Source organism: Tamandua tetradactyla, chromosome 5 (genome assembly GCF_023851605.1).
Source record: "Tamandua tetradactyla isolate mTamTet1 chromosome 5, mTamTet1.pri, whole genome shotgun sequence".
NCBI lineage: Eukaryota > Metazoa > Chordata > Mammalia > Pilosa > Myrmecophagidae > Tamandua > Tamandua tetradactyla.
The window spans coordinates 74315387-74340749 of NC_135331.1; the positions used below are offsets into that span (position 1 = coordinate 74315387).

The window sequence follows — 25363 nt, forward strand, 5'->3', positions numbered from 1 at the left end:
ACAGTAGAACCAGAAAGTGGGTTCTTCCATTCGATGTATGGAAGAAGTTCGGGTGCTGTGAAGTGAGTAATTTAAAGCATTTTAACCCCCTGGGTTATGATCTCCCCTCTGTCCTACATTCTCATATGAGTTTTCAAACACGATCACCTTTCCCTCCCCAAGTGGCCTCTCCAAGTTCTGCAGAAAGGGATTTCAGAGACAATTAATGGATTTTAAAATCAGGTTTTTGTGACTAATGAAAATAACATTTTATAACAGTTTTCCTTAATGAAAATTTATGCGCTCATGAAAGGAAGTGAACTAACATATATTGAATGGCCATGATGTTTCTCCATTCTTGTAGGCACATTTATATGCATTACATGCATGATCTCACTTAATCTCCACCAAAAATCTGTGGAGTAGTTATTAATTCTACTTTCCAGATAAGAAAATACAGCCTCCAAGAGGGCAAATTTGCCCCTGGTTGTACAACTAGTTGCCAATAGAGCTAAAACATAAACCCATATTCATATAAGTTTAATATTCACATAATTTGGTATATCATATTCAAACACAACTATAAATTAACATCAGATAGAAACTAAACTACACTAAACAATTTGTTCACTTGGCTTCCATCTATTCATTTATTGAATTATCAAACTAATATAACTCATTAGAAAACTTGAAAAATACAGCATATTTCCTGTAATCTTATCACCCAGAGATAACCATTGATAATATTGGATGGGGATATATAAATTTAACTTTTATACAATTAGGTTCATAATTTGTGTATTTTTTTCTAATCAGTATTTGCACTTACCAAAAGCCATGACCATTTCCCATTATATGACCATTAATAACATATTAAATATGCTTCAAAATATAATTTTCATGGCTAAATGTCATTCCATATTATGGAGTCACCATAATTAATTCAGCCCTCTGTTGTTAGATGTTCTTGTTGTTTCCAATTACAATTGTTCTTTAAAAATAAAATAAAAGAAAGCCCTGTGATACAATGAAAACAACCCAGGACTAGAAATATAGAAAATTGAATTCTAGGCTTTTTTATTTGCTAGGTCTGAAACCTTAAGAAAGTCATTTAACCTTTCTGGTATTGATTTTTACCTGTAAAATAAAAGAATTAGAGTACATAACCCCTCTCACAGGTTGTAGGTTCTATGAAGCTAGGAATACTGTATGAGTTACTATAATATTATGATACTCAAACTGGGTATATTGTACTCAAACATAAAAACAATTTGGTGATGATGGTGAGGATTCTCAACCTACATATTGGATAAATGTGGCAGACTCAATTTACCCAAATTTAGTTGAAATATTACTTTGACAAATACTAGCATATAGCAGAATAAAAAGCAATATTTTCTTGGATTTTTCTCCCTAAAAAAGAAAACTTCAAGATATCAAACCCCAACTCCTTAGGGTAAATAATGCTCTCCTGTTTTATTAATATATTTTGTTGGAAAAATTGGAGCATTTGAGTAGCATTGCCCTAACACTATTGAAACTGTGCTGAAATACTATCACTATGTTAGTAACTAATCAGGTATTTCCAAGTAAATGATTCAGGTTCCTGGCACAGATTTCCTTTGCAGATGTCTTCCTTCAGATATTATGGACAGCAGAATATTTCTCGACATTGCAACAGAATAAATATTAACCATTTTCCTTTTATTTTACCTCAGATGGATTCTTTTTTTTTTATAGAGAAAAAAATAAAAATAATAATAATAGTAAAAAAAAAAAGAAGAAAAGGAAAAAGAAAAAAAAAAGACAAACAAACAGAGACAAAACAACAAAACAGAAAATGACAAGTGCTGGAGAGGATGTGGAGAAAGAGGCACACTTATCCACTGTTGGTGGGAATGTCAAATGGTGCAACCACTGTGGAAGGCAGTTTGGCGGTTCCTCAAAAAGCTGAATATAAAATTGCCATATGACCCAGCAATACCATTGCTAGGTATCTACTCAAAGGACTTAAGGGCAAAGACACAGACGGACATTTGCACACCAATGTTTATAGCAGCGTTACTTACGATTGCAAAGAGATGGAAACAGCCAAAATGTCCATCAACAGACGAGTGGCTAAACAAACTGTGGTATATACATACAATGGAATATTATGCAGCTTTAAGACAGAATAAACTTATGAAGCATGTAATAACATGGATGGACCTAGAGAACATTATGCTGAGTGAGTCTAGCCAAAAACTAAAGGACAAATACTGTATGGTCCCACTGATGTGAACCGACATTCGAGAATAAACTTGGAATATGTCATTGGTAACAGAGTCCAGCAGGAGTTAGAAACAGGGTAAGATAATAGGTAATTGGAGCTGAAGGGATACAGACTGTGCAACAGGACTAGATACAAAAACTCAAAAATGGACAGCACAATAATACCTAATTGTAAAGTAATCATGTTAAAACACTGAATGAAGCTGCATCAGATGGATTCTTTTGAAAATATAAAACCTCAAAAAAATATTAAATCCTGAATTCCTGTTATAAATATAACACCACTGGTAAAAACTGGCTTTGAGAAGTCCACTTTACATTAGTCTAGCATGGCTTTTAGTCTTTGTGGCTTTGAAACACTTTGATTTTCTTACTGTTCTTTGTTCTTTTCCTACTGTTATTTGTTCTTCTGCTCCCTTTGGTTTACCTACCACCATCCCAGGAGTTATTTCCTCCCTTTTTGTTCTTGTGTTAGGGATAATTTTTCATTCATTATATGTAAATTAAATAAGGTATTTATAAAATGTACCTGATGCATTTCTTTTGCACTCCTTTCCCTAATAAAAATTTTTTAAATGTGCACATTGCATGTCACACACATGCACACACACACACACACACACACACACACACACACACACACACACACACACACACTGTTATACCAGGGATCCTTAAGATTTCTTCCATGTGTGGATGGTTTGAAAAGAGATCCATAATGGTTATGGCTGAGAGGAGGAATTAGTTGGAAATCACTCACTTAGGTAGTCAATTCATGAAAATTAGTACCTCCTGATGGTATGAAGGAAGCAGTTAGCCCGCCAGTAGTTAGGCAATGGACCTAATGACTGTTCAATGGGGTCTTGAATGTGATTTAATATGGTCTGCCTTTCCTTCAAGCCTTAGCTAATTTTTTGTGTGAATATAATTGGGGAAACAATGCATTTCCACACACATATCTTTTTGATTTCTTTTACCTGAGAACCTGTTGGGATGAAAATGCTCCTTTCAGTGATGAGAATACAAATGTGTTCCTTACCCACAAGAAGTTCAAAGTCTATTAGTCAACACTGAAAAAGTCCTAAATATAGGGAAGATAATGCTTCTGAAGAATTTCTGCTTGGTATTGTATTGTACTGCTTTTTGTAGTGAACCCAACTTAAAAATCTATTTGTCAAGATTCCAGGAGCATACAGATACCAAGGTCAGTGCTTCATCATTGATGATATGCTGTTTGTGTAGATATCCACAATCCTTTCCATATGCAATGCTGCCTTCGGTCTCACAGCAGGAGTAGGCATCACCATTTGAGAGACAAGTCAGGACCATGAAGTAACTTCTCCAAGGTCACACAGTTGGACTGTGAAAGCCAGGACTCAAGCCAACCTTTTCAAATTACCAGTCTAATGTTCTTCTCTCCCTTCTTTAGTATATATCAAATTCTTTGAAAATTTTGTTCAGCAAAAAAAAAAAGAAAATCAAGAACTAGATGAATGTCGAAAATAACCGTGTATAAATAACGCCATTTGCTGTGCTTTGCTGTTTTTTCATTCTCAGTTTTCCTCATCACTTTGAATGTAGCAAAAAGGTAAGGTTGAATGGGACCAATAGTCCATAATAAATTGAAAAAAACTTATTGATTCATTAGAATGGGGGTATGTTTAACATTTATGAGAAATCTTATTTAGTAGAAGGAGTTAATAAATTAAACATAAATATTTGTAGGTGTTTAAGTTTATGCTAAAATTACCCTGGTCAATGCAACAAGGGAGAGGAGGCTGTGGAGTGTTTACAAGAGTGACATAAACTGAGAAAACAAGTGGGCCAGGCTAAGTGAGATAAAGAATTTGCCTGACCAGAAACTGTACCACCTAGGCGCTCCTCAGGGTGGCCAGTATTAAATACCATACCTCATCCTCATGTTGACTATGTTATAATAATAATACTTAAATATGAAGTAAATTAGTAAATAGGGCAGAGCAATGCATGACCTTGCTGATTGCACTTGGAAGAGAGATTACAGAGAAATTTGTGCAAGAGACAACAGACGACATAAAAAAGTTTGTTAGTAAAAGAGATTATTTTTTTTCTGCACCAGCATGCTTGTTTACTTCTTCAACACCATATGTCTCTCAGCTGGATTTCCTGGTGACTTTCTCAATTAATGTAAACCAGCACAGAGTTTTGGGCATTCTCATTTTTCTTCCTATCTCTTCCACCTGATCAACAGGACGAATCCCCAGATCAGGAGACACAAGTGGATGGCTTGATGAATTTGTTGTGGATTACAAGCAGTTGTGATGGCAGCATTTTGCATGTGTCTCGCTGGATCTGTTGCCCCCATGTGCTCTTAAAGAGTTGAGGGCTTTAAGGGTTAAGGACATCTGAAATGGAACATCACTGTCACACTGCACAAACATGAGTGCCAACTGCCTTTCCAGACCCCCCTCCTTTCTATCCATTGGTCCATACTCTGTAAGAAGAACCATCACAGAGGTGTTTAAATAATCTACAGAAACTCTTGTGACATTGATTTTATCCTCTCTGTGAACCAGAGTTCAGCAACAAAAAAATCTTCACATGAGAGAATCAAAAAGCCTGCCAGAATTAAAAATGTCTCCTGGGTCACTGCCCTATTTCCTCTAGCACAAAAGGACAGCTTTGCCTTTGTCTATTACCAGATATGTCCTTCAAATTGTAGCCATCTGTTCCATGAACTTCTAAGAGTTGGAACAAGGGAACTCTAAACCAAGAAAGCATTTCACCAAATGTCAGTCAGACCTAAAAAACTCAGAATGTGATATGTTTCAGAAGGTTGCAGCCTTTTGCAGAATTTTCCAAATTGTAGTATACATTTAAAATTAATATTTATTTTATGTTTCTGGTTCTAAAAGGATTTGATGTCCATTGCAAAAAGTTTAAAATATAAAAAGTTTAAAAGAAAATAAAAGTAGCTCACAATCACATTTAACCACTATGTATTCTTTTATAAAATGTTTTACAAGATTAGTACCACATTCTATTTACTGCTATGTATACCTGATTCCCATTTATATTTTCCTGTTAAATGTTGTGCTAGTTTGAATCTGTGGTGGACCCCAGAAAAACCATGCCCTTTGATCCTCATTCAAAATTGCTGGGTGGGAGCATTTTGATTGTTTCTATGAAAATGTGACCCACCCAATTGTGGGTGGTAACTTTTAATTAGATGATTTCCATGGAGGTGTGTCTCCACCCACTGAAGGTGGAGTTGCTTGCTGGAATCCTTTAAAAGAGGAAACATTTTGGAGAGAGTCCACTTTTTGGCAGAGCCACGTGAAAGCCAGCAGACGCCACCATGTTCGCCATGTGCTCTTCCAGCTGAGAGAGAAAGGTTGAACGTCGTCGGCCTTCTTGAACCAAGGTATCTTTCCCCGGATCTCTTAAATTGGACATTTCTACAGACTTGTTTTGATTGGGACATTTTCTCAGCCTTAGAACTGTAAACTAGCAACTCATTAAATTGCCCTTGTTAAAAGCCATTCTGTTTCTGGTATATTGCATTTGGCAGCTAGCAAACCAGAACAAATGTCGTTGGATTCTCATGCATTCTTCTATAGATTGTTTTACAAGATTTGTATTTCTGATCCCCATATAAATTTTCCATGTTATTTAACAGTCTAGGAAAATTTTACTCTCTCATAAGTGCCATTATTAATCAATTCCAAACAGAGGTACACATACCTCCCCATTTTAAATAGAATAATTTAGGGAATACCTTTGTTCATATAACATTGTATTCATCTTTGAGTTCTACCTTATTTTTTTTCTAGGAATTTAATTACTATGACAGATATCAATGACCATTTTTAGAGTCCTGGTACAGTTTGTCATATTGACTTATTGAAAGTTGGCACTCTCCCAAAGCAACGTATGTGGCTGAGGACATGTGTCTTCCCTGTAAACAGAGAAACTGACCACACATCTCAGAATATCCTAAAATTATCCAATTTTTTGTTACTTCAAATTTTGACTACTAATGAGATTAATCATCTTTCTATGTTTGTTTGACATCCACACCCCATCCACCCACACACGCATACAAACACACACACTCACTGTTTTTTTTATATGTATTTTTTTAATTTTTATTAGAGAAGTTGTGAGTTTAGAGAGCAACCATGCATAAAATACAGGATTCCCATACATCACCCTTCCCCCACCAACACTTGCATTATTGTTGAAAGTTTGTTACAATTGATGTTAACATTTTTTTGGCAAATCTACTTTTTGTTAGCAGTAGTTACACTTGTTATAATTGATGAAATATTATAAAAGTCATACTGTAACTATTGTCCGTAGTTTGCAAAGGGAGTATTTCCCCCATATTCATGTCCTATTACTTTTTGTTCATGCATGTCTTTATTTTATTATTCATATACTCTTACTCTGGATAAAGGGAGTTTCAGTCACAAGGTTTTAACAATCAAACAGTCACACAATAAAAGCTATACAGATTTACATTCATTATCAAAGATCGAGCCTACTGGATTACAACAATTTCAGGTGTTTACTTTTGGCTACTCTAACACACTAGAAACTAAAAAAGAAATATTATATAATGAGTCGGTAGTCATAATCATTTGTTAAATTCTAATTTCTCAGTTATACCTCCTCCTTCTCCATTGATCATTCTCTCAGTATTCAGGGTGATCAGGAAAGTAACCACTTTTAGAGCCCAGGGTATTATTCTAGGGTTTTCAAGAATGCTGTTAGTTGGGGATTGACATACTATGGCAATTTGCAATATTTGGCTGAAGCTTGCATAAGAATAATCTTCAGAATGACCTCTCGACCCTATTTGAAATCTCTCAGCCACTGAAACTATATTTTGTTGCATTTCTTGCCCCCTCCTCCTGTTTTGGTCGAGAAGGCATTCATAATCTGATGATGCCAGATTATCTGATTAAGCCAGGCTTATACCTGGGAGCCATGTTTCCTATGCCAAGGTGACTTATATGCCTGGGAGTCATGTCTCACATAGGGGGAGAATACTGAGTTTATTTGCAGAATTGGCTTAGAGAGAGAGGCCATACCTGAGCAACAAAGACGTTCTCTGAGGGTGACTTTTAGGCAGGAATATGAGTAGGTTTAGCTTTACTATTGCAGCAATTAGTTTGTAAGGGCAAGCCTCAAGATTGAGGGCTTGGCTTTTTAAACTGGATGTAATTAGTGCCTGTGCGAATATCAGGAATACCCCAGGTGGCAAAGTTTAATCATTCCATATTTTTCCCCAGTTCATCAAGGGGACTTTGCAAATACTTTTTTATGTCTCACCAAAATACTGTATAATTGTCAGGGTATTACATTAACTTACGCTTAATAAGAAGAGCTCATTCCATAGTCTATGTTCCCTGTAATTAGGTTGCTTATATAACCCAGACAGGTTAAATTAGATACTGTGCTACAAAAAAAATCTAAATTTAGGACAAAATAAACATCTCTTCCTTTGTTCTCACACAGAAGTTGAAGTTTTAAAATACAGACAAGTCATTCTTTGCCCTGTACTCTGATTTACTTGGACCTAACCGCATCAGCTTCATTCACATCTTTAATTGGAGTCTGATCTCCTTTCAGCTTCTTTACAGTTGCTGAATGTAGGAAGACTGACTTTCAGAGCTACCGAACTTTGACTCTGAGTCTCAGATGTCAAAGTTCCTAAATTTCCTAAAGTTCCAGGGAAATACCAAGTTATACACAAAGAGCATGTCATCTCAGAATTTAGAAATAATGGTTAAAACCTGCTGTAAGATCTTATAATCTGGGAATCTTTGCAATAAGCCTTATTGAACATTTTCTTTTCCTTAATCATCGATACCACAATTTCTACTACTTTCCATCCCCTCATAATCTATACTCTCAAATTCAATTCTCAGAGTTTCCTTATTATAGTTAGTTTATATTAGTGAAACCAGACAATATTTGTCCTTTAGTTTCTGGCTAATTTCACTCAACATAATGCCCTCAAGGTTCATTTAGCTAGTTGCATGCCTCATGACTTCAATCCTTTCTGCAGCTGCCCAATATTCCATCATATGAATATACCACAATTCACCCTTCCATTCATCAGTCAATATACCCTTAGGCCACCTCCATCCATTGGCAATCAAGAATAATGCCTCCATAAACACCAGTGTGCAGATACATGTTTGTGTCTCTGCTTTTGCTTCTTCCAAGTATACACCTAATATTGCAATTGCAGGATTATATGGCAATCCTCTACTTCGCCTCTTGTGGAACCACTACACTGCCCCCCAAAGTGGTTGCACCAATCTACTTCGCTGCCAACAGTGAAAAGCTCTCTCTCTCTCTTTCCACATCTTCTCCACCACTTGTATCCCCCTTTTTACTTTATAAACAGTTTTATTTACACACCATAAAATCTAACCTAAGTGTAAAATCAATAGTCCTGATGTAATCACATAGTTATATATTGACCACAACAATCTATATGAGAACAATTTCCATTTCTTTCACAAAAAGCAAAGAGAAAAAAAGAAAATAAAGGAGAAATAACAACAACAAAAAGCTCATATCCCTCCCTTATGTCCCCCTTTTATTAATATTTAGCTTTGGTATATTGCCTTTGTTTCAATTAATGAAAGAATATTACAATGTCACTGTTAACTATAAACCCTAATTTGCGTTAATTGCATTTTTTCCATATACCATCTCATTTTCTACACCTTGCAATTGTGACATTCATTTGTTCTACCTCATCAAAAATTTCTTATACTTGTACATTTAAATCACCATCATTGTCCACTCTATGTTTTGCTAAGTTATACAATTCCAGTTTTTAGCCTCCATCTTTCCTTCTGATGTCATGCATGTCCCCAGCCTTCCTCTTTCAACCATACTCACACTCAGCTTTGTTCATTATACTTACAATATAGTGCTACCATCACACAGCATTATGCTACCCATTTCTGAACCTTTATTAATATTCTGTACTCATTCAGTATCTAATGTCCAGCCTCTACTCTCTTTCTATCTCCTGATAACCTATGTTCTCAACTTTAACTCTCAGAGTTTGTTCATTATAGTACTTATTTTAGGGAGACCATACAGTACCTGTCCTTTGATTTCTGACTGATTTCACTCTACATAACATCCTCAAGTTTCATCCACATTGTTGCATGCATCATGACTTTATTCCATCTTACAGCTGCATAATATTCTGTCATATGTACATACCACAGTTTGTTTATCTACTTGGCTGCTGATGGACATTTGGGCTGTTTTTTTCTACTTTTTATCTATTTATGGCAGTCATAAATAATGCCGCCATAAACATCAGTTTGAAAACGTCCACTTGTTTCCCTGCCTAAAGTTATGCCAAGTATGTACCTAGTAATGGGATTGCTGGATCATACAGCAATTCTACATTTAGCTCCCTGAGAAACCACCAAACTGCTTTCCAAAGGACCTGTATCACTGTACATTCCCACCAGGGATAAATAAGTGCACCTCTTTTTCCACATCACCTCCAGCATTTGTAATTTTCTGTTTTGTTTTGTTTTTATGATGACCATTCTGGTAGGTGTGAGATGAGATGATATCTTATTGTAATTTTGATTTGCTTTTCCCTAATAGCTAGTGAAGTTGAGCATCTTTTCATATACGCTTGAGCCATTTGTATTTCTTCTTTGGAAAACTGTCTATCCATGTCTTTTAACCAGTTTGTAATTGTTTTTTAATTGTTGTCTTTTTGTCATTGAGCTGTAGAATCTCTTTATATGTTCAGGATATTAAAGCTCTATTGGTTATGTGTTTTTTAAATATTGTCTCCCATTGAGTAGGCTGCCTTTTTTACTTTCCTGATAAACTCCTTTAATATGAAAAAATATTCAATTGTAAGAGGATCTCATTCATTTATTTTTCTTTCTTTGCCTGGGCTTTCGGTGCAAGGCCTAAGAAATGTTTTTAAGACATTTCCTTACATTTTTCTTCTTAAAGCTTTATGGTTTTAGCTCTAATGTTTAGGTCTTTGATCCATTCTGCATTAATTTTCATATAAAGTATGAGATAGGGGGCCTCTTTCATTCTTTTGTATATGGATATCCAGTTTTAAAAGTACCATTTGTTGATGAGGCTTCTCTGTCCTAATTGAGTTGACCTGGCCATCTTATGAAAAATCAATAGGCTGTAGTTAAGGGGGTCTATTTCAGTCAATTGTTGGGATTTTAATTGGTATTGCATTGAATCTATAAATCAATTTTGGTAAAACTGATATCTTAACTGTATTTGGCCTTCCAATCAATGAACATGGTATGTCCTTCCATTTATTTAGGTCTTTCTTGATTTCTGTTTGCAATGCTTTGTAGATTTCTGCATATAGGTCTTTTATGTCCTTGGTTAAATTCAGTCTTTAATGTTTTATTCTTAAGGTTGCTATTTCAAGTGGAATTTTTTCTTGATTTCCTTTCCTTGATTTCCTCAATCTGAGGAAATAATAGTGCTCATTATTACTATATAGAAACATTGCCAATTTTTGCAGGTTAAGCTTCTACCCTGCTGCTTTTGTTAATCCACTCATCTGTTGATGGGTACTTGAATTGTTTCCATCTCTTGGTGATTGTGAATAATACTGCTAGGAACATTGGTGTACAAATGTCTGTGTCACTGCTTTCAGCTTTTCTGGTTATATACTGAGTAGTGATATTACCAGGTCATAGGATAACTCAGCATTTAGTTTTCTAAGGACCTGCCAAACTGTTTTAATAGTGGTTGTACCATTATACATTCCCACCAGCAGTGCATAAGTGTCCCAATTTCTCCATATCCTCTCCAGCATTTGTAGTTTCCTGTTTGTGTAATAGCACCCATTCTTATAAGTGTGAGGTGGTATCTCATTGTAGCCTTGATCTGCATTTTCCTTTAAGCTAATATAAATGAGCATCTTTTCATGTGCTTTTTAGCCATCTGTATTTGCTCTATGAAAAAAATTTCTATTCATGTCTTTAGCCCATTTTATAGTTGGGTTGTTTGTTCTTTTATTGTTGAATTATATGATTTCTTTGTGTACATAGGATATCAAATCTTTATCTGATATGTGATTTCAAAAGATTTTATCTCATTGAGTTGGCTACCTCTTCACCTTTTGACAAATTTCTTTCGAAGCATAAAAGCATTTGAATTTGAGAAATTCCCTTTTATCCATGTTTTCTTTCATTGCTTGTGCTTAAGGTGTAAGCTTTAGGAAGCTACCTCCTATTACTAGGACTTGAAGCTGTTTCCCTGAATTTTCTTCTAAGAGTTTTACAGTACTGCTTCTTATACATAGGTCTTTGATCTACTTTGAGTTAATTTTTGTATAAAGTGTAAGATAAGGGTCATTTTTCATTCTTTTGGCTATTGATATCCAATTCTCCCATGCTTATTTATTGAAAAGACTATTTTGTCCAGTTCAGTGATTTGGGGGCCTTGTCAAAGAGCATTTGATCACAGATTTGGTGATGTATTTCTATAACTTTCAAATCATTCCATTGGTCAATCTCTTCTATCTTTGTGCCAATACCATGCTCTTTTGACCCCTGTGGCTTTTTAATAAGCCTTAACATCAGGGTGTGCTACTCCTCTCACTCCATTCTTCTTCTTATTATTATTATTATTATTTATTTTTTAGGATTTTTTAGCTATTAAAGATCTCTTCCCCTTCCAAATGAATTTGATAACTAGCTTTTCCAAGTCTTCAATATAGGTTGTTAGAATTTTGATTGGTGTTGCATTAAACGTGTAGATCAATTTGGGTAGAATTGACATTTTGACTACATTTAACCTTTCTAGCCATGAGCAGGGAATGTCTTTTCACCTATTTAGGTCTTTGATTCTTTTAGCAGTACTGGGGCAGGGGTGTGTGCATGCACGAGGCATTGGTGAGTGGGATACAGGGGTCAAGGGGGCAGGGTGGGTGTGCCTGGTGGGTAGGGGCTGGCAGGATGCAGGTGTCCTCCTGTGTGGGGTCCTCCTGTGTGGGGAGGGGTACAGGTGTGCATGTGTGCAGAGCATGGCAGGGCGGGTGCTGGGGAAGGGATGTTTGTGGGAACAGGCAAGAGTCAGGGCAGGGCGGGGGTGAATGCATATGCAGTATATGGTGCCAGTGTTGGGAGGCAGGGCATGGGTGTGTGAGTGTGGAGTTGGGGGGATGCGGGTGTGCATGTGTGTGGGGGGGGGGAGGGCAGCAGCAGGGGTATGTGCATGTGCAGGGTAAGGAGGGTAGGGTGCCAGGGTCAAGAGGGTGCAGTGCAGGTGTGCACATGCACAGGGCTGGGCGGTGGGGCTTGGGCGTGTGGGGTGCAAGTTGTGGGGTGAGGTGGCATACGTGGGTGTGGCTCATTTAAGGAACACAGCTTGGCTTACTTCCTCATCTCCACTGCCCCATGTGTGCACTTCTGAGGGCTCCCAGCCTTTGTATGGAAAGGGGCACATTAGCCCCTTTATACTAGCTGGATGGTCTCCAGTTCCCTACAACTCAATTCCTCAACTTTTTCAACCAGTAGCTTCCTATGTAGTGTGGAAGACGCTTTCAGATCATTTGCACCCTGGAATTGCTGTCCTGATCATTTTTGTCACTTCTCTAGCTGTTCCTTGGAGGAGGGGGAAACCCAGCCCATCCCGCTCTGCCACTTCCCTGAAATACTGAGCTAATTTTGGTGTAAGGTAAGGGTCAGCTTTCATTCTTTTGTCTATTGACATCCAGTTCTCCCATCCCATTTATTGAAAAGACTATTCTTTCCCAATTCAGTGGTTTTGGAGCCTTGTTGAAGATCAATTGACTATAGATTTGGTGGACTATCTCCACACCCTCAACTTAATTCCATTGGTAAATACTTCTGCCTTTGTGCCAGTACCATGCTGTTTTGAACCCTGTGGCTTTGTAATAAACTTTAAAACCATGTTAGTTATCTCACTTTGCTCTTTTTTAGGACATGTTTAACTATTCAAGATCTCTTTCCCTCCTTTCCAAATTAATTTTATAATTAACTTTTCCGAGTCTTCAAAGTAGATTGTTGGAATTTTGATTGGTATTGCATTTTGAAACTGTAGATCAGCTTGGGTAGAAGTGATATCTTAACTACAGTTAATTTTACTATGCATGAGCAGAGAATGTCTAACTATTCAGATCTTCTTTGATTTCTTTTAGCAATGTTTTATATCTTTCTGTGTAGAGGTCCTTTACATTCTTGGTTAAGTTTACTTCCAGATACTTGATTCTTTCTTTCCTCTTTTGAAGTGATTTTTTTTTCCTTAATTGTCTCCTCAATTAGGTCATTGCTTCTGTACAGAAACATTACTTAGTTTTACATATTAATCTTATATCCTGCCACTTTGCTGAATTTGTTTATTAGCTCAAGTAGCTTTGTTATAAATTTCTCAGGATTTTCCAAGTATAGTATCATGTCATCTGCAAATAATGAAAGTTTTATTTCATCTTTTCTAATTTGGATGCCTTTCACTTCTTTTTCCTGCCTGATTGCTTTAGCTAGCGCTTCTAGTACAATGTTGAATAATAGTGGTGAGGGAGAGCATCCTTGCCTCATTCTTGATCTTAAGGGGAAAGCTTGCAGTCTCTCCCCTTCAGTACGATGCTAAATATGGGTTTTTGATGCATTCCCTTTATCATATTGAGGAATTTCCTTTGATTCCTACCTTTCAAAGTGTTTTTATCAGAAAAGAATGCTGAATTTTGGTGAATGCTTTTTCAGCATCAATCAAGATGATCATATGATTTTTTCCCTTTTGATTTGTTAATGTGCTTTATTACATTGATTGATTTTCTTGTGTTGAAACACACTTGCATTCCTGGCGTAATCCCACTTGGTCATAGTGTATAATTCTTTTACTGTGTCATTGGATTCAATTTGCCAGTATTTCATTGAGAATTTTTTTTATCTATATTTTTTAGGGATATTGGCCTCTAGTTTTCCTTTCTTGCAGTATCTTTACCTGGTTTTGGTATTAGAGTGATGTTTGCTTCATAAAATGAGTTAGGCAGTATTCTTTTTCTTCAATATTTTGAAATTTAATTCCTTTGTGAAAGCATCTGGCCCTGTGCTTTCTTCATAGGAAGATATTTGATGACTGATTGAATCTCTTTACTTGTGATTGGTTTGTCGAGATCTTCTCTTTCTTTTTGAGTCAGTGTAGGTTGTTCATGTGTTTTTAGGAATTTGTCCATTTCCTCTAAACTGTCTAGTTTGTTGGTATACTATGGTTCATAGTATCCTCTTATAATTTTTTTTGTTCCTTCAGGGTCTGTGGTAATGATCCTCCCTCTCATATCTGATTTTGTTTATTTGCATCCTCTGTCCTTTTTTGTCAGTCTAGCTAAGGATCCATTAATTTTACTGATTTTTTCAAAGAACCAATTTTTCATTGTATCGATTCTATTGTTTTGTTTTGCTCTCCAATTCACTTATTTCTGCTTTACTCCTGTTATTTCTCATCTTCTATTGCTTTGGAATTAGTTTGCTATTATTTATCTAGGTCCTCCAGATGAGCAGTTAATTTTCTTCTCTTTTCTTTCTTTCTTTCTTTTTTCTTTTATGAGCAGATTACCAGGAAGATGAGCAGTTAAATCCTCATTTTCTGTGTTTTCTTTTTTAATGTAGGAATTTATGGCAATAAATTTCCCTCTCAGCACTGCCTTTTGCTGAAGCCCATGAGTTTTGATATGTTGTACTCTCATTGTCATTGATCTCCATAGATTTACCAATTTCTCTAGCAAATTCTTCTTTGACTCACTGATTGTTTGAGTGCATTATTTTTCTATAAAATGTATGAAAGTTCTGGTTCTTTGGTGGTTCTTGATTCCCAGTTTCATTCGATTGTGATCAGAAAAAGTGTTTTGAATAATTTTAATGTGTTTACATTTATAAAGACATGTTTTGTGCACCAGCATATGATCTATCCTGGAAAACATCCCATGAGAATTAGAGAATACATATCCTGGTGTTTTGCAGTGTAATGATCTGTATATGTCTGTTAGCTATTTCATTTATCAAATTGTTTAAGTTCTCTATTCCCTTGTTGATCCTCTGTCTGTTGTTCTGTCTTTAGAGGAGATGGTGTATTGAAGTCTCCCCGTGTTATTGTTGAAATGTCTATTGCTCCTTTCAGTTTTACCAGTGTTGGCCTAAGGTACTTTGAAGCTACTTGATTGGGAATATAAACATTTAGAATTGATATTTCTTCTTGGTGAATTGTCCCTTTTATTAATATGTAGCGTCCTTCCTTGTCTCTTATGGCATCTTTACATTTAAATTCTGTTTTGTTAATCTCATTAGTGCTACTCCTGCTTTTTTTTTGGTTACACCTTTCATGGAACATCTTTTTCTATCCTTTCACTCTCAATCTATTTGTATGCTTGGGTCTAAGATGAGTCTCTTGTAAGCAGCATAAGGTTGAATCATATTTCTTAATCCATTCTGCCAATCTGTATCTTTTAATTGGTGAGTTTTGTCCATTAGCATTCAAAGTTTTACTGTAAAGGAACTTCTTGAATCTACCATTTTATCCTTGGTGTTTATTTGTCAAATATATATATATATTCTTTTTCCTATTTCTCTTTTTATCCTTTGACTTACACTAACTAGTAATCTGTAGTTCTATGCCACCTCTAGACTGCCTTCTCCTGTCTTTTTCTTTCAGTTGACAGAACCCCCTTTAGTATTTCTTGTAGGGCCTGTCTCTTATTGTCAAATTCTTTCAACCTTGGTCTGTTTGTGAAAATTTTAAACTCTCCCTCACTTTTGAAGGACAACTTGACTGGATAAAGAATTCTTGTTTGGAGGTCTTTGTCTTTCAGGATCTCAAATATATCATACCACTGCCTTCTCACCTCCAAAGGTGTTGAATAGTCTAAACTCAATCTTATGTGATTTCCCTTGTATATGGTAAGTTTCCTCTCTTTTGCCACTTTCAGAACTTTCTGACACATTCAGAATGATTAGAATGTGTCATGGAGTAGGTCCATTTGGAGTTATTCTATTTTGGGGGTTTGTTGGATTGTTTGATTTGCATATTTATGTCTTTCATAAGGGTTGGAAAATTTTCCCCCATTATCTCCTCAGTTAATCTTCCTAGCCCTTTACTTGTCTCTTATCTTTCTGGGACACTGATGATATATTTGTGTGCTTTGTCTTGACAATAATTTCCCTGGGCTTCAATTCAAAATTTTTATCTCTTTTTGCCATTTGTTCTTTTGTATGTTTAAATCAATTGTCCTGTCCTCTAGTTCACTTATTCTTTCATCTGCCTCTTCATGTCTGCTGTTGTGTGTCTCTACTATAATTTTAATATGATCTACAGTATCTTTCATCTCTTTGATATTTTGTATGTATTCTTTCAAATTCTTCTTTATGCTCTTCTAGTTTCTTCTTGATATCCTTTATGTTATTGGCAACCCATTGAATTTATTTAGAAGAGTTATGGGAACATATTTGATTAGTTTTCCCAAAGTCTGTATCTCATCCAATGTTTTAATATGGTCATTTGGCTGGGCCAAATATGCCTACATCTTCATATGCTTTGTGATTTTCTGTTGGCTTCAAGGCATTTGATTATATTGGCAGGATTATTATGAAAGTCAATATCTCCCAGTCATCTAAAGTTTTGTATTTGTTTGGGTTTGCATTGGAGGTCTCCTTTTGCACTTGGTTCAGTAATTTCCCACCAAATCAAGGCCCAGACCTCATGCAGGGGCTATAATTCTACTTAAGGATCTGTTTGAAGCTAGAAAGACAGTTTACTAGTCTACACTTTCCATTTTTTCCCAGAAGGTGGTGCTCCTGGGCCACTGCTTCCACTCAGACCCACCTTTTCTTGACTTCAGCAGCTGGGTGAGCTGGATGGAGACCCACTGTAATTCCAGCCAGGTCTGGTAGTCACAGAGTGTGCTAAAAGCTGCCAACCTCATGGCTGAGATATGGACAGTGTGCACCTCAGTGGAGATTCCACTTGTAGGACCATTGGGACTGGTGGCCTCCAGACTCTTGCTTGGAATGACCTTGGCCTATGGGACTGGGTATCTCAGCTGTCCCTGTCCATAGCCAATCTAGAAATGCTTGCCTGATAGGTGCACATTGGGCACAGGGTGGAGCATGGGGTGAGGTGGATGCAGAATGGTGGGTGGCACAGTGGCATGGGGTGAGGTGGGCTCAGAGCAAAAAGTAGTGCAGTGAGTGGAATGGGGCATGGTGTGGGGTAGGTGCGGAGGGGAAGATGGCACAGTGATGTGGGGGTGGGGTATGGAATGGAGTGGGTGCAGAGCAGAATGTGGCATGGTGGGTGGGGTAGGGTGTGGAGTCGGCACAGAAGCATGAGGTAGACTGTGGGGGACAGGGTGTGGGTTGTGACATGGCTTGTTTCCTTGCCCCACCTCCCTGTCCATGCATGCCTGTGACCTCTGGCTCTCTGTATGGAATGAGGAATGGTAGGCTCTGTGGTCCCTATGAGCAAGGAAAACAAGTTTATTGGCATCTAGGCTCCCCAAGGGAGCTTCAAGCTGCGGAGCTCAGGGGGCTGACCTCCCAACCTGGCTGCAGGGTGGGCACTGTCCTGTTTGCAGCCTCTAGTTCCAGTGGAGTCCCAGCAAATCCCATTCACCCCACTCTCTGCATCCCAATTCCTCAACTTTGTCATCCAGGACCTTCCTATGTAGTGTAGAAGACCCTCTCAGGTCACTCACACCCTGGAATTGCTGCCCTGGTTGTTTTTCTGTCTTTTCTCTAGTTCTTCCTTGGGGCAGGAGTGAATTTAGTCTTTCTTATCCCATCAACTTCCCAGAAGTCGACACTCACTCTTAAATGCTGCTTCCCCACAACAGGAAATAATCGAATCTAATATGTGGTCAGTCCCCCTGTTTACAGGACCCAGCAAGACACAGCTTCTGATGGGTTGCCTGCCCTGCCCTGACCCATCATGGTCTTGTTGGAGGTATTATGTCGAGATCTTCTCTACCCACAGTACCTTGTATTCAGGAGGGAGAGAAACGTGTGAGTGCTCAGCAACCTCTTCAATCTGACTGTGTTTAAAACATACAGCAGTGATTCCTAAGCACTTACACCATTTCATGGTTTCCAGTTGTTGCAGGGTTTCTCCTAATATTTTTTATATTCTGTATGGTATTCATTTGTATCACTGTTATTGCACCTTTAAATCTCCAGAGTTCTGTGTTTTTGTGTTGAGTGACCAGTACTTTGTCCCCTCAAAAATGCAAATTCAGCTTCTCCTGATCCCCTTCCCCATTAGCTTCCTTTCTTTTCTTCTAGAGCCTCTTCTTCCCAGAGGCATCTTCACTTCTAAACATCTACTAGACCCCAGTTTTATTCTCAGCTAACCATGAAATAATCTCTCAAGAGTGCTAGAAAAATGAACAATGGATTAACTGATAATCATTTATGCTGTGTTTTCTTTCATTTAAAAAAGTAAGGGAAATTAAAATAAAAATAGCTTTTCATGATGCAAAGGAATAAAAGTTTGATTATAGATAATAGGAAAAAAAGCCTCGCTTGGTGCTCCCTCAGATGAGTTGCTGTGTTTTGAAAGTTGGATACTTTACCTTAGCGTAATTTGTAAATCTGAATCCAAAGTGTATCTCCAAATATCTTAGTATCTCAAATCTATATTTATTTCACTTGTATACGAAAAACATATAATTTTGTTGTTGCAAAATGTCTGCCACTTTCAGCTGTTTCCTCCACTTGGTTTCACCTTACCAGCAAATCTGTTGATACTGAACAAAGCTGACTCTTACAAACTTTGCCAAAGACTGAAAGTCACAAGAAGGGCCTTTAAGGTCATCTGAGAAAATAAGCAACTAAAAGAGGATGCAGATACTATCATTTGCTATTAAAATGATCTCATTTGCAGCATTGCCATTGTTGAAAACTTACTGGGGAATGCATCCTAAAAGAACCTTTCAGGTGCATTGTATTTCACTTAGGTTATTATCACAGCTTCACATTAACCTTTTCCTTTGTAACCATTCCCTCCTAATATCTCACCCAGTACCTATGAGAAGAAATAGTTTCTAGTTAACTAATGAGAAGTTCCTAGCTAAGTTATAAATACACAGGTGCAACCTCAGATGAGTCAAAAAGTTACTTTGCTACCATCCTGCTCCTTACAATCACGTTTTTCCTTAATTATGTGATGTGCACCTGCTTTAAGGGATATGCTTCCAGAAAGTCAGACAATTCCTTATCTGAATCTATATTTTATTCACCTTAATGAGTTTTATGCATATGCTAATCTTTAAAATATACCTCAAAGAAGTGAGAGTATATATATACACATACATATATATATATAAATATACATATTTATGTTCCCCATAATATATGTACATTATTATAATTCCATAAATATATATTTTGAAGAAAGAGCAAAATATGAGAAAAAGCAGCAAAAATTCTAATAGTCCTGTAGCACAGTATAAAATATGATAACACAATTGATTCTCTAGTGAGTATAGAAAATACAGAAATTCAGCACCAAGAATAGTTTTCCTCTTTGGTTCAGATATTTCTCAATATGACACACAGCCTTTCAGTCTTGACAGGTCTTCATAGGACTCAAAATGAAACATAATCTTTGTCTTTTATTACAAATAATTCTTGTCCCATTTGAGCTGCTTAAAAGGAAGGGTTTTGTACTGACAAGCCAAAGCATGTGATCTGCGCAGCTCTGATGCCCAACCCCTTACCTATTGAGAACTGGGCTGTTATGCCTATGGGCAAATGGGGTCAGAGTTCAGTTTGAGGGACTGAATAGTAAAGTGACCTCCTCACCTCCAAGGCATAGGAGGCCTCCTGGATCCTGTTGGTCAGGACTTCTGCCCTTGAAGAGAAGAAAGTTGGGGCAATCATGGTCTGCTCTCACCCCAACTTTTATGTGGAGACAAATGTGATGAGCCTTTTATAGGTAACTGTTTACACATGGGTCAGTCCATTCAACCTGAAAAATTAGCATGAGAGAGTTAATTAAGCTATCAAATATGGAAATTGGCAGTTTGATTATCTTTGCTTGACTTAGGGAACACATAGTATATTACATCTTGAACCAAGACTCATTTTTCTTTTGACCTTTATTGAGCTGATTGAAGTAGCACATTCAGAAGAGAAATTCCAACCCCAGACAAGTTGAATCCTGTTTCACTAAGTTACATCTTTTACAGTAAGGAATACATCAAGAAATGAAATATGTTCGTTAGACTCGAGGGATCTGAGAAGATAGAGGATTTTCAAGAAGATATTCATAGGAAAGACTGAATTGGGCAACAGGGGCAGCCAGGTCACTGACTTTCCCTTGGTTAAAGAGTTCAGTTCTTCATAGCATGAAGATCACTTACATCTAACACCCTTGGCACTTTACTCATGTCACTTACATCTAAGGCCCTTGGCACTTTACTCTTTTTTTTATGCATTGGATTTATAAAGATGAGAGTAGCAGCCTCATATCCTTTTGTCCCACACATGTAAATTGAGGGTCCTTATAGATAGTTAACTCTCTGACCTCTCAACTTTCTTCTCTTCAAGGGCAGAAGTCCTGACCAACAGGAGCCAGGAGGCCTCCTATGCCTTGGAGGTGAGGAGGTCACTTTACTATTCGGTCCCTCAAACTGAACTCTGACCCCATTTGCCCACAGGCATGACAGCCCAGTTCTCAACAGGTAAGGGGTTGGACATCAGAGCTGCACAGATCACATGCTCTTCAAATAGCCTCTAAGATACTTACAGGAGACATTGTTATTCCAGTTTTAAACTCATGAAAACTAAAGCCAGGGTGATTCAATGACCCTCTAAAATTAAAGTCCATTACATGTAGTAACTTTAACTTAAAATAAAAGTCTGCTCTCTTTAGGGACTCCGTATCCTATTTACAATTACTTCCTTGTTGTTAAAGTATGTCCATATGTAATATCTCCTTTATTCTAATAGTCTCAATGGGCAGAGAACATGTCTTTCTCATGTTCGGACTGTCTACAGTGCCATCTTCTCTGGAAACTTGCACGTATTAAGCCAATCCTGATAGGTTAGCTTGTACCTTTAATATAGTTATGTAATTATTTTTTATTTATCTATTTTATTTTCCCGTTACTATTTGTCAAGGAGGAAATATTCTTATGTGTATGCTAAATCTCTTTAAGAGTTAACACTCCAGCTCCTTTTTTTATGCATTGGATTTATAAAGATGAGAGTAGCAGCCTCATATCCTTTTGTCCCACACATGTAAATTGAGTGTCCTTATAGATAGTTAACTCTCTGACCTCTCAAGAATGGTTCAACATATCCCTTAGCATTTAAAAAAAAGTTTAGCTTGGTTTTGTTTTTTTCAATCTCTTATTTATTAGTGCTACATTTTTGGCACATTTAAAATTTCTAACCAATTAATAAACTACATGTTATTCAGGGGTTTTGATTTGTTTATCATTTGAAATTAAAACTCATATGATTTTAACAAAAATCTTTTAAAAAATAAATTTTTTTCTCTGGCCAAGAAGACCTGATGTAGAAAATATAAGACTTCAAGTTTTGGCCACAAATATAGCCAAAGCTAAAATTTTTGCATGTGAAAAGGAGAAAAATATTTTAAATTATTTTTATGACTTTACGAGGCATTTCATACTCCACCTTCAGAGAATAACTGCAGATGAAAGTGATACTTGCTCCAGCTGGCAAAGTGGTCATTATGCCTGACTGCCAGCTTTTTGGTGACCTCTGCTATCATAAGTTAGCCACCATAATTGCAGGCTTCCTACCATCATGCCTGCCTCCAAAATATGTCCTCTAATTTCCCTTATGCACATGTTGGAGCCAGGGATACTCCAAAATGGGATGGGCAAATAATCAAATGAGTAGTCACTAATGTTCACAAGGGAAGACCCTAGTTTTTGGCATACATATGGAGCAAGCATACCTTTAGTGGTCCCTTCAGCTTGCCCCTTGGTTTATAGCCCAATCTCTAAATATAATCGTTGGAGTCAAATTTAGTGATTCTGAATTGAAATGTGAAACAGCATTTTGATAAGAATATTGGGGTTGGCAAAAAATCAAATGAAACCATGGAGATGCAAAAATAGCAACAGGAAAACATAAAGCCTTGCGTTATTTTAAGTTTCAGAGAGCTCAATTTAGCTCAACCAGAGCAGAAAACAATGCAAAATAATAATAAAGGAACAGAAAGCACAAATAACTTTTGGAAATTTTTAATTTTACCACTTAGGGATATTTTTCTTTTCTTCTCAAGAATCTTAATGCCTGAGCTAAAGAAGAGGGTTTCTTAAACTCAGCACTAGTGACATTTTGGACCAGGTAACTCTTTGTTGTGGGAATCTGCCATGCACACTGGCAGACATTTAGCAGCACCCTGACTTCTATCCACTAGATCTTGCAGCACAAACTCACCCCTCCATCTGGGAAAACCAACAGTGTTCCCAGACATTGCTCTATTACCTTGCATCTTGAGTTCAAACCAAGATGGACTGATGGCACACACCACCGATAGTAATATGCAATGTATGCTATTTGGGCCACATAAACAGTGGTCATTTTCTTCCTTCCAAATTAAGAACTAAAAGGGGTTGAATTTGAGGACCTTACTATTCTTTACACTTTTCTGGGCTGTGAATTTAATTCTTATATTTCTACATGCTAACATATGCATGCACTGATAGCTCCCTGCTGATTATCCAGTTTCTCACCTCAATTACCAACCCAATTATCATTCCACTTAGCCATTTTCTGATGGAAAATATTCATAGCTGCCTTCTCACAAGGGAAAATGTCCTCTTTCATTGTCATTATGGTTCAGCCTAAGACTAGATTAATGTATCTTTAGACTCAGTAGAACACCTTTAGCAAAGCCTCAATTTTTTTCTTCCTTGTTAAAAGACAATATATCTATAGGGTAGATGAATTTTAAAATACAAATAAATAAAAGGAATACAATTTGAATCCTAATAACGCTTCCCAGAGGCATTTCACTATTCTCACATAAATATACACACAAGAAATGGGTATTGATAAGTTAGACAGTATTTTGAGATAAATGTAATATAATTGATCCTATGATGTAGATATACAGAAAGGTTCCAAATCCATAATTGGTTCCAAATCCATAATTGGTATGTCAAGAAGGTTCCTATAAGAAATAATTCCTATATAATGAGGAGTTAGCTAATTAAAGGGAAAAAGGATATAAGAATTAATGCCCCAAGCAAAGAAAGGTAATAGCATGAGCAAAAGCCCAGGGTAAGGTGGGAGAGGTCTTGTCATGTCAATTCAAAGGGGTGTCTTTAGGGGGCTTGGTGACCATGATGGTGGTGGTGGAACATGCGAGTAGCAAAAGCTAGTGGCAGACCATAGAGGTGATGCAACCAACATGGCAATGAAAGACACCCCCTGGAAAGGCCTCCCCTCAGAATCAACTAATAAAAGCACAAAATCCAATTGCTTGAAACTTGGAAGGATGATAGAGAATGAAGAAGGGCTCCACAAACACTGACTTGAAAAAAAAGAAAAACAATTCCAAGATTAAGTAAAAGATCTTCCCAGACTACCAGTCTGGATCCCTTCTCATTCTGTCCCACACAGCTTATGAGTTGCAAAGTAGTAGCATGCCCCAGGTTCCTCCAGCCATGTATGAAAACTATAGAGCCACCCACTGCATGAAGTTAGAACCCCACGCATATCCAGGAATAGGGGCTGAAGTCCACAGTCCAGTATAGAGCATAAGCAACTGAGGAGTGCTACATATAAAAAGTCCTCCCGTATTAAAAGAGAGAAAGACTGCAACAGAATGGTTGGCAAGAGTGCGCATACTGAAACCAGTCTCTGTTGGTGGGCACCTAAATGCAAAATGGAATTTTCCACATTGACTCATGTGTCAGTTTGCAAGCTGCTGGAATGTGATACACCAGAACTGGAACTGCTTTTAAAAGGGGGGATTTAATAAGTTACAACTTTACAGTTCTAAGGAAGTGAAAGTGTCCAAATTAAGTCACCAACAAGAGGTTACCTTCACTCAAGAAAGGCCAATGAGTCAGGAACTCCTCTGTCAGCTGGGAGGTCACGTGGGTGGAATCTGCTGGTCCCTTGCTCTTAGGCTCCATTGTTTTCAGCTTCTCCCTGTGGAAGTCCCTCACTTTGCTTCTCTGGGTTTGACTTTCATCTCATGGCTTCCCTTGCTTCTCTCCAGGTTCTGGCTTGTTCTACTTCTCATGGCAAAATCTGCTGGGCTCCAAGCATCTCCAAACATCCATGTCTCTGTTCTCCATATGCCTGCATCTGTGTCAGCTCTGCTTTGAAGTTTATGTTGGTTCTCAGTCTTCTGTCATTTCTTGAGGCTCTGACGTTTCTGTCATTTCTTCAAAATTTCCCTCTTTTAAAGGAATCTTTTAAAGGATTCCAATAAACTAATCAAGACCCACCTAGAATGAGTGAAGTCACACATCTCCATCTAATCAAAAGTTGGGCAGGCAATGGTGGCTCAGTGGCAGAGTTCTCACCTGCCATGCCAGAGATCCTGGTTCAATTCCCAGAACCTGCCCATGCAAAAACAGAAAAAAAATTACAAATAAAAAAAGTTAGTACCCACAGTTGGGCAAGTCACATTTCCATGGGGATAATCTAATCAAAAACTTCTACATACAATGCTGAATCAGGATTAAAAGAAACAGTCACTCCCACAAGATTGGATAAGGATTAAAACATGGCTCTTCTAGGGTACATAATATTTTCAAATCAGCAAAACTCACTACTCTGGATTAACCCATAATATTTTCAAATCAACAAAACTCACTACTCTGGATTAACCACATTGTGGTCCCCAAGTTGGTATATGTTAACAGGGAAGAAACTGGAGGCAGAAAGGGCTCACAGAAAAACAGTGTGGGAAATATTGAACTCCTATAACATAGGACAAGTCCAGAAGTGAAAAGCATGAAGAAAAGTGGGCACTGAGTGAGGGAGATAACTTAAACAAAGCATAGGATCTGGAGAGAAAATTCTGCACAAACACAAACAGAACAGATCAAGATTCCTAAAGAAGGAATACAGGAAAGGAAGCT

At 37.3% G+C, this 25363-nt stretch overlaps 1 long non-coding RNA gene across 1 annotated transcript in view; it reads left to right on the top strand.

Moving 5' to 3' along the window:
- The first annotated feature begins 5521 nt into the window (after positions 1–5521).
- Positions 5522–25363, top strand: part of LOC143682522 (uncharacterized) — a 28970-nt gene continuing 9128 nt past the window's right edge. Inside the window, exons 1-2 of the long non-coding RNA XR_013175169.1 lie at positions 5522–5653; positions 20832–20965. This is a non-coding gene — a long non-coding RNA (uncharacterized LOC143682522). The remainder of the gene's footprint in view (positions 5654–20831; positions 20966–25363) is intronic.